Source organism: Rhea pennata, chromosome 3 (genome assembly GCF_028389875.1).
Source record: "Rhea pennata isolate bPtePen1 chromosome 3, bPtePen1.pri, whole genome shotgun sequence".
In the NCBI taxonomy this organism is placed as follows: domain Eukaryota; kingdom Metazoa; phylum Chordata; class Aves; order Rheiformes; family Rheidae; genus Rhea; species Rhea pennata.
This window is the reverse complement of record NC_084665.1, coordinates 51765636-51774957: the sequence shown is the minus strand read 5'-3', so window position 1 is coordinate 51774957 and position 9322 is coordinate 51765636. Positions and strand designations below refer to the sequence as shown.

At 37.6% G+C, this 9322-nt stretch overlaps 1 long non-coding RNA gene across 1 annotated transcript in view; it reads right to left on the bottom strand.

The window, feature by feature from the left end:
• Nucleotides 1-2489: 2489 nt before the first annotated feature.
• Nucleotides 2490-9322, bottom strand: part of LOC134139279 (uncharacterized) — a 178205-nt gene continuing 171372 nt past the window's right edge. The window contains exon 3 of the long non-coding RNA XR_009958101.1: nt 2490-2558. This is a non-coding gene — a long non-coding RNA (uncharacterized LOC134139279). The remainder of the gene's footprint in view (nt 2559-9322) is intronic.

Genomic DNA, 9322 nt, shown 5'->3' with positions numbered 1-9322 from the left:
GTGGCTCCATGGTAAGGTCAGTTGTCACAGTCCCACTCTACCCTCTGCCATTTCACAAGTTCCCATTTCCCTTGTGCTACAGCAGCACAGGGAGCTGCACCCACCAAATCCAGTCCCAGGAAACGAGAGGAGGATGATTTCTCAAGCTGATCAGATCCCTGAACCTTGACTGCACAGACACAAGGAAGGCAGCAGGACCACATGGCCAGGAGAGTGAGGTGAGCATCATTGACAGTCTCCAAGAGATTAACCTTGGTTGCCACTGAAGGGTTCTCTGGTTCACAAAATTATACGTGTGCATGTGTGTGTATAAGGAAGACCTTTATCCTTTTAAAGTAAAGAGTTAGTAATTAATTGGGTAAGTACTGCTACTTGGTCTAACACAGAACTGGTTCCTTCCAGGAAATGAAATGTTTATTTCAGTCAAGAGAGAAATTGTGGAGGAGAAGATTTAATCTGATTTAACCTCCTGGAGAACTTCAGAAAGAAGTTGGAAGAAGATGGATAAAACTGAGCATGCTCCAAGAGATCCTCTCTAAAGCATGCAACCTGAGATGCTAAATGCACACATGGACAGATTCCTTAATGAGGTGTACATGAGGAAAAGCTGCAGCAAGTTACCTGGACATTGAACAAGATCCTTCTGACTAAATATTGCAGTAGGCAAATTAAGCATAGCTCTTTCTCGCTCCTCCCACTTCCTCATCTTTAACTGCGCTTCTTACCTTGGATTTGCACATTCACTGCATTTGACTTTTATCCTGCTAAGTTACCAGTGATCTCAGGGCTCTTGCACAGAAAGTAGTCCTCATCCAAAGGTGTGGCCAAGTCATAACCTGCAGCACCAAACACCTTCATTGGTATCCCTTTTCCCAGCACGTTCTCCAAAGTAACCAAAGGGCAGCAGATAGGCTGTTGTTGTAGGCCAGACCACAGTACCCATCTGTGGGCTCTTCTTATATTCTTGACATATAGTCCCTTTTTCCAATAGCAAACTCCCTTATCCTCCATGTTTGTACAGTATATACATCTTTTTAAAAGGAGAAGAAAATATCTAAATATCTTAGAGAGAGAAAAAATACTCAGTTATTGATCTGTTGTGGCATTTATGTATACAAGTAAATATCAGTCATCATATATTAAATGTAATATACATTGTAGATATATTTTGTTCCCCCACTGTTCCTGAGGAATGAAAGTGCTTCTGAGGATAGGTGTGAGAAACGAAAGTGCTTGGCTTGTGTAGGAAAAGATGATTCTGAATAACGTTAAATTTTTAATAACTTGCAAGTTGTGTCATCAGCAGAGCAGCAATAGCTGTGAGAAAGTAGAAGTTAGAACTACATGGAAATCTCTCCCCACATATCACTGCTGTTAACCTTCATTTTCTCCCTCACCAATCTTTTTGAAGGATGCTTCTCACTCCAAGTCTTCTGCTACTGAGAGGCATGTTGTGCTGACACCTGATGACACCTGTGCTGACATCTGGCCTGAGCCCAGGAGATCTCTAGGAAACAGGCATATGCAGGCTGGGAATAAGATCTGTTTGAAGAGAAAAGCCAGACTCTCTTCTAATTATTTTTTTCTCCAGCAAAGCAAACAGTAGTGGTGATTTCCCTTTAGCAGAGCTAATTCAAAACACATCTGCTTTTCTTCACTGTTTAAGAAACAAAAAAGACATAGTATTAGGCTGCATCAGTAGAAAATAAAACAAAAACTAGGCATCAATTGTTCTTATATAACCAACTGTTACAGTTATCCTCTCTCATCCTGGTTACTTTAAAGAGAAAAAATAATACATGCAACCACCTATTATACACTGCATAGAGAAAATCTGCACAACGTGAGATGCAATATTCAGCATACACAGCTAGAGTTTACTTGACCAGTTGTGTGCTGAAGATCAGGGTAAGCTGGCAATTGTTTAAACATCTTCTTGCTCAGCTGGTCAATTATTCACAGGTACAGCAGAGCAGGAAAACAGTTTCTGCTAGTGTGAAATGTGCATTTACATCTATCAGCGACTTGCTGTGCAATCTTTGGCTGTCACTCCCCTTTTCTTTGCCTCTAGTTTTCCTCCCACTCTTCATTTCTTGTTTGCTGAGGTTCACATGAGCTGCATGGCCACCTCTTGCTATGTAACGTGCAGCATGATAGATCCTTGATCTTGGTCAGGGCCTCGAGCACTGCTGTTAGCAATTAAGTAATAGTGTCTTCCTCTTCTCTTGTGCAAGTGGCAGCACCATCCTTCCCTGAGAGGAAAGAGGTTCAGCTGGAGCTTGAGGAATCTTTAATTCTACCACAACTTCTCTGCACATCCTAGACTACCTCACCAAAGTTTTAATTCAAGCTAAAAACAGAAGAGCATCTCAGTCTCTCTAAGCACTCAGCAACCCTTAAAAACCAGAGCAAGACCCATAACCTGTCTTTCAACTCATGGCCAGGCCCTAGCTCTTATGCAAATGCTAGACACCATAGTACTTCCTTGACTTACCTTGCTTCTGTAAGTTCACTTGTGGTCACAGAGTTCAGCTTCTGCAATGATGACAAATAAAGGCCTAGAGGCAAACAGAAACAAAGTTTTCAAAATACCAATTTAAATATTTTCGAAAGCCTGTTCTGATGCACTGAGTTCCCTGTATATTCACAATAATAAATTTTTGCATTCACTTACCTCTGCAGGAGGTGCTGTCATATTGATATGAGTGAAATCTCACATGCCTTATATTTGTTTGAAGTATTTGCAAAGCTCTTTATCTGTTTTATTTATTATTTAGGGAATACTGTAAGCATGGAAGCTGCCTTATAAAACATAGCAAAAGACAAGATCTCTGGCACCAAAAGTCCTGTGATCTACTCCAAATACCAAACATGGAACATCAGTTTAGATGCAAAATGTGTAAAGGTGTCAGTTATACAAGGAAAACAAGGTACAGGTTTTCATTAAAAAAAGACTCAAAGTCTCAAAAGACCACTACTGATCTCTTTCCTTTGAAAAACAATGATATATGCTCACAATTCTGTTTTTAAACTGAAGTAGCAACAAAAGCTGGCAGCAGAGTACATGTGTGTACCTTTATTCTAACAGGCCAGAAGCTGAGTCTGTTAAACAGAAGAAAAATCTATACTAAGGCAACAGACTTTGTACTTAAGCATCTCATAATCATAGAAAAAAATGACAGCACTTTCTTATCCTGCATACGTATTACATGAAAGATTTCTAGAGGAAATGAGGGTCCTGGAGGTTTAAATGCCCTTGTTCTGTGTGAGAGTGATCTCATGATGGTAGGATGTGGAAATTGCAATTCTAAATCCAACCTTCAGCAAATCTCTCTTTGTTTTTGCTCTCTCCAGACCCTTAATAAATGAGATCCTTGATAGCTTTTTGTGCAAGGGATTATTTTCTGGGGAGTGGACACATGCTAGTTCTGTTCTTTAGACTTTTTTTCCACATCCCACCACAATTATGGTGAATATTAATTGGATATGTGCATTGCATATTTCACCCAAAAGAAGTAGATATACTTGAAAAAAAAAAATCTTTTCATCAAAACTGTATTCTGAGTTTCTGGCACTCGTAACAACTGATGGGTGCACTGTAGCATGTTGCAGAACTAGGAGGAAAAGGGAAGAGTTTGAACAGAAAGACAGTTGTAATGCACTACTCAAAGCAGAAGAAATGCAATTTTAAATAGTTTGATATTAAATTAAAAACAATACTAAACTAAAAGTCTAGACAATCCCCTCTAACACTGAAAAGCATATGTAACAAGAATACCAATAAATGATTCTTGCCAATATGTTTTTATTTATTGTAAGTGAAAATATAGATGTTTTCTAGAGTGTCAGTTGCTGTCTCCTCTCCAATATCTTTGAGATTTTTATTTATTTGCATCTGGATAAACAGAAGATACCTTGCAAAAAGGCTGCACTGTGCCCATTCTTGTGGAGGAGATATACCCAGACTTCATATAAAGCAGCAGGCTGTTACGAATTAAGTTTCTGTCAGTGCCAAAGGTCAAACATACTTCAGTACTTCATTTCACGTAATGGTGTGCAGCGTTACAGAACCAGATGTAAAAAAAATAGGCCTTTCACTGGATCAGAAACAACCTTTTTCTCTTTACTGTTCTCTACTAGTGCATCTTCACAAGTTCACTACTGATGCATTCTAGTGCTTTTGCACTAGAAATATTATTCATTGATCTGCAGACAGCACAGAGCAGCTTCTGCTCATTACCATAGCAGAGAGGCAATGTAATTCCTTTGAATTTAACCACACAGGTATTGCTCTATATTGATACCATATTCTCCTGCCCATGAATAAGAACCTGTCTGCAGAATGTTATCTGTTCTTTACATTTTTTTTTTTTATTCAGGAATTTATATATTGAAAGAAATCTCAATCATAAAACAGAACAAAAAACTTTAGAAAGAGTTCTGTCTTACACCCAGCAATTACTTTTGCTGGTTGCCAGTACACAAATACATGAATGTGTAAAGACTTAATTCCTCGCTCACAGAAGACAGGGCAGCTTGTATGTAAATGAGTCTATCTACCTGTGCTAAAAGCTGTCCTCTCACATTTGTTGCCACTAATGCTAGATAGTGGCTTGTGAGGCTGAAGCAGGTACAGGATACACCCTAAAAGAAAAAGAGGAATCTGAGGGAAGCATACATATTTGTCATGACTTCATCAATGTAAAAAAATGTGTAAAAGAAAGAAAAAAAGGGATATCGTTACTAATTACTGAAATTAAAACCACAATACAATACTATTAAATACAGAGAAGAGATTCAAGTGAAAATTAAAGGAACTTGAAAGGAGAGATTTTTGTAAAATATTCTTCTTCAATTAAACAATTTTCATAAAATGTAAATATATAGTAAGAGATCTGAGCAAGTCTTTGCTAAGTAAAAAAAAAAAAAAGCTTTTTTGTATGTACTGCAACAAATTGTAAGTATTACTGATCACAGCATGTGAGTCAATTATATTACTTTAATTCAACCTGAAGATTATGACACAAATCAAAATAAAATGTCATTATGTGATATGTATGGACTTCCAACTTTTTGTGACAATAATTAGGCTGAACACCACTTTGGAAACATACAAGGGAAAGGAATCTGAAATGTTGTTTTGCGTTAGAGTTTCTGCAGTCACTTGGGTAAATATAAATACAATGTATGTTCAGCTTTGTTAAAAATGTGTCTTGTGCCAGAAAAACAGTAAGATGCAAGGTACTACAGCAAGATGTGAAATACTACATTGTGCCTATGTAGTATTTTGAACAAGATCCTATAAAACGTCAGTATTATTGGTATAGATCCAATAAGACATCAATGTCTATTCTTGACTGTATCTTATTGCAGCTCTTTGAACTCTTCACGTTTGCAATTACGTATGCACTGTGCTGGATTATGGCCATTTACACAGGAAGCCAAGCTACCTGTTTATCTTGAAACAGCTCTCTGTTCAAGGGAATACTAAGGTACCATTCCTGTATAGCAAACTTTGGATGAAAAAGATCTGATTCCCAGGTACTACAGTACTATGCAAGGCTTACCCTAGACGCTGGAGACAATCCTAGAAGAGAATATAGGATATTCCTCCTCTGATCTTGTACTGTTTTAAAAAAAAGTAATTGTTTATTTCTGATATGTTGTCTGCCTACCTCCTAAATTGTAATCATCTATGTCTCATCCTCTAATCTTTAGTTTTCCTAATAGCCTCTTGTGAGAAACTTTGCCTCATCTTAATGCCATCTTTTTCATCTGCACAATTAAGATTAAATCATCAGATTAAATTATCAGGTTTAATCACATATTACCCACATTAGGCAGATTTGGATATCATTTACATGGGTTCCAATCAAATCTAAAAACCCTAACAAAATAAATGGGGTTAGGATTTTTTTAAGTGATAACAAATCAGACCACAGGCAGTGCTGGCTTCATGTGGAACAATAATAGAGACTAGTTGATAGCAACTTTCCTAATGCGTTGAGCTTCTGACCTTGTTCATCCCACCACGTATTGATGGACTGGCCATTTCAAGGCTTTTGCTGCAACTAAGGATGTTGTAAAATAGCATAAGGTTATGGGAAACTGATGAATTTTGAGGATTTCAGATTTTTCAGAAAAATATTCTTGCAAATTTAAGAGACAGTCTGACCTTCATGGAAAAAGTTAGTAACTAGGTTCAAATATGAACTCTGAAACTCATTCCCTCTGTGACCTCCTTGAGCTTCATCACTACAATTACAGCAAGAGAAGTTTTATAACATTCTGCTGCCTTCATCCTCATAGCAGAGGGTTTTAAAAGGACAGAAACCATGTCAGGAGAATTCTGCTCTCTAGTCTGTAAGTGTAATGACAAAAATCAAATAGGAAAAAAGTTTTGAATTTTAGTTCTAAGACCTAAGGATTGACTTTTTTCCCTTTATTTTCTCCTTGAACACAGAACAATGTTGAAAAAAAGAGTTTTTCAAACATCTTCCAAGGGCTGAGTGTATTAACTTCTTAATCTTTTTTTAACTAAGGAGTGAATTGCATTCCCTATATCAAGCTTTTGCACCTTAAAAATAGCATAGAGATTTTAAAAAGGAGCCAAAAACCACAACCACCTTGTAAAAACCAAGCCTAAAATTATATCTGCTGAAGTTTTCATTTCTCCTTTTAAAATAACATAAGTCCTGATGCCTAATAATGGTACTTTAGACATAATGAGCTTCATCTAGTCCAAACACATTTTCATCTTTTATCTCAGTAGTATGATCTACCATTGTGTTAATATAAGATTAAGGACAAAGTAACCTCAGAGACTTAGGAACGTTTTGTCCGTATTATCCTCTTCCCACTGTTCATAGAATCCCTGTAGGGGTAAATAGAGCACAACATAGAAAAAGAGTGTGCATGGGCAATTTAAGGGCAATTACTGTGCTTATGGAAATGCAGTGCGCAAGCACCATATATCTGGTGAAGATGCCCTCACCAGTTTCGAGCAATTCTGTACACAGAGTGCATGTTCCCTGTCCTTGAGGTGCCACATCTAACCAAAGGTCTATATTTTGCTCAGCTTCTAATTAGCTTTGATGCATCACAGCAGACTGGTAAGTACCACTAAAACAACACCTTAAATTACATTCTTAGCAGTACTGCTTCCTGAAACAGAACATCCCAGTGTGAGATCAGATTTTTATTCTAAATTTATACACACTCATCTCAGTACTTTAATCTGTGGTTAAAGGTTTAATCTATGTATTTTATCTTGGCTTTTATACAACAGCTTCCAGCAGAGTTACAGAGAACAGGAATTCCTGCCCACTAAGAGCAAAGCCTTTACTTCTTAGATAGACAGACTGGCAAATGGACTAAAGGGTAGTTTAGCTCCTCAGTTATGTCAGTATAGCAGTACCAGGAGGGAGACTGACTGCTGCAATAAAATAAATATATTTTTTCAGTTTACTACCTCAAAGTTTATAAAAATTGATTATTCTCAAGTATTATCTTTGAATTTTCCTATGCTTGAAAATCTTGTTTTTACTAGACCTCAAAGAAAGATTTTCTGTATATTGTTTCCAACACTGCAAAGTCATGAGCTACTAGAAACATCTCTCATTACATTGTCATGAAATTTCCATCTCAATTTTCAAGCCAAATAAGTCTAGACAAGTTCAGATACATTAGCTTAGATATGACAAAAAATATAAATAGGTAGTTAAGCTTCTGATTGGAATCACTTACACTTCCTTAAAACATAAATTAAAAACTTGATAAAACTGTCACAGTTCATCTTGCTGAAGCAAGCACTTTTACTTCTGCTCAGTAGACTGCTTTGCTCTTTAAGATATGCTATCAAAAAGTCAAGATCCTTTCCAGTTCTCATGGACGTTAGATAATCCATGAAACACAGGAAGGGTGCAGAAATATAATTTGCCATATATTTTCCCTCCTATCCTTCAGTAAGCACTGCAGACTGACTGCTCATGTGGTTTGCCTGCACAGCTGCATCACCTAAATTATTCCTGTCAACATGGATTGCTCACTTGACTTTAACAGAAGCACTGCTAAGTCTTAGTTTGAGGTGCAGGTACATGATATACATTTGGCATATAAATTTAATTTGGAGTAGGGATGTATACATGAAGATCCTCTCTGCCCAGGATATCTCATATGCAGCATACTAAAATGACTTTGACTAAGATATCAATAAAGAAAAAGGAAAATAGTGTTGCTTGAGCTCTTCAATATTTACAGCAAAACCAAATGGTCTATAATAAGTGAGGAGAATTATACATAGGTGCACGTCACATTGTCTTTGAAGTGTTTCTAGAAAACCTTTGTAAAAGAGATGTATTTCAAGTAGCAAGGAGGGAGTGTTTATTTCTACTAATGTTTTAAATAGATAGTCCATCTGGAAGAAAAGCACACTTAAACTTCTAATCATGTAGCCCTCCTCTCCTGCTGTGTAGGGCTCAGATTCCAGCTGCGCTTACCCCAAGCTGTCAAAAATAGCACAAACCCGGAGAAATCTCATATCTGTTCCTGCTTGGTCTAGATTCCTGGGAATCCTTATTCTCAAGGTTAAACTTTTCAGCATTGCTTCATACATACCCTTACAGAAAGGACAGTGTTGTAACATTTAAAGCAGTAAATTTGCTGCTGCTCTAAATAAATCCTTTCAGTCAACACAAAGAGGGTATAAAAATGCTACCGTGCTACTTCAGCAGTGCTTGACATGGCAATGAATGACTCAGGTGCAAGATAGTTGCGCGTTTCAACAGGCGAAATTGTGGCTCCATTAAATTAAGTGGCCTTTTGATTACAATGAAGAGAGGATTTCATCTAGCAGTGCCTAGAGCACTTCAGGGTTTGGGGATTTCACTTAAGAACACTGCAGTATGCCTTACAAAGAAGTTTTCCAGCCCCTAGTACAAATTCCCTATGTTTTAGAAGGTGCCAGAAGACAAAATAGCCAAAGTATCTCGTGCTTGCACATGGCTAAAAAATACAGTTTGAGAGACCCTGGTGTTCTTTTGCCATTTCTGCTCACTGTTGCTGTTCAAAGAGCAAAACAAAAATCCACCCAGCCATCTGTCAGAACTTTTCTATTTCTTCTAGATTAGCACATTTTGTTCCTTTTTCCTGCCTGGAGTATTTTTGAATGTCACAAGGCCTCACTGAACAAAAGTTCCTCCACAGGTCTGTTTCTAGATGATCTGGAGGCATTTTCCCCTCTGCCAGTCCTCCAGTGCAACAGTTGATGCCCACACGTCCTGCTGTTGCTGCAGTCTTCATTTTCATTGCTTCTGCCTGACAA